The following is a 1,535-nucleotide window of genomic DNA, read 5'->3' on the forward strand; positions in this document are numbered from 1 at the left end:
CTTCTGGCACATGCTCTTTTTGTCCTAAATTTCCTGTCTCTTGATAAAGATGGAGACTCAGCCACTAAGCACTTCTGGCATTCAACTACCTAAACAAAATTTGCCTCAGTTTTGTGGAAAGATCCTCTGGACAATACATGGAATGGTCCAGACACTGTCCTCATTTGGGGCAGAGGGTCTGTCTGCATCTATTCTCAAAAAATGGATACTGCTCGTTGGCTACCAGAAAGATTAATCAAACAGATTGATTCTAACAAGCTATCCAGGGACAATGAAAGCCCTGAGATATCTCTCTCTCTACAGATCAACAAAATGAAGATCCTTCTTAAATACCTGATCTTGTTTTATTTCTTTGACACTACCGCTGCTGGTTTTGATCCTGGTGCCGCTCCTCCTGGCAGAACAGGGGGTGGTCTCTGTCTTGCTTTACAGGAACGCTGCTGCTTTCACCAACAAGTCTGGCATCATTCGTAATAGTCCCTTATGGTCTGCATGGAATGGACTCCTCCCCTTTTTCCTCCCCATACGTGGTCCGATTCTCGGTTTATTGATTGTTTGCTCTTTGAGGCCTGTTCTCTTTAATAAGCTCATGGCTTTCCTTAAATGCCAAATTAATGACTCCATAAAAATGCAGCCTATCCAAGTCCACTACCACAACCTGGAGATGGAGTATCGCAGAGCCTAAACTGTGCTCCTGCCTGAGGCGCTGAATCAGTTAGCCAAAGATGGGTAAGAGAGTCTGAGCCTAACAGCTGTACTGTCCTTCCACCTAAGACAGGAAACCCATCATTGCAATGGGATTCTCCAATGACGGGTAAGGATGGACATGTGGCTCTAAAAATGACTCCAATTAAGACAGGCACGATTCCCCCAGGTTTTTCTCCTCTCTTTGAAAAAATAAAAAAGGGGGACATGTGGCTGGCACTGCATATGGAATCCATCTTGAGCTATCCACCATCTTGAGCTATCCACCATCTTGAAAACCATTAGGCTTCACTTCCTCACTGAGCAAACTGTCTCTCAGAAATCATGTGACCAACTGTTCTCCCCGGAAGTGGTTGGGTTTCTAGGCAATGAGAGAGATCCACCCACATCAATGATTGGTTCATGCTGTTCTATCTCATTTGCATTTCTGGAGGAGTCTGACCCGGCGGGACCCCAGGATTTGTCTGAGCCCCCCCCCACCTTCCAGTCGGTTCAGTACATTGGCAAGGCCGCTACTGTGTGCCACCCCGACCTAGGATTATGCTCCAGAAACTGTGGCAGCCTTTCTGGGAAGCGACCCCCCTCTGACTCCCCAGTATACTACTATAAAAGAATTACATAGCTCTCTTATACATCCTGAGTATACGATAAAATCTTCCAGAAAGTCCTCCCGACCGCTCCCCTTTGCTCTAATCACTTACTATGAATTACGATGCTTTATCTCCATGGTCACAATAGAGGGTGGGCTGAAGTTCTTTCTAGGCAAAAATAATCTTGACCTTTGGAAGGCCCTTCAAAATACATTTAAGGTAAACTTAATCCTTTCTTTA

Source organism: Tupaia chinensis, unplaced genomic scaffold (assembly GCF_000334495.1).
Source record: "Tupaia chinensis unplaced genomic scaffold, TupChi_1.0 Scaffold143761_1, whole genome shotgun sequence".
In the NCBI taxonomy this organism is placed as follows: domain Eukaryota; kingdom Metazoa; phylum Chordata; class Mammalia; order Scandentia; family Tupaiidae; genus Tupaia; species Tupaia belangeri.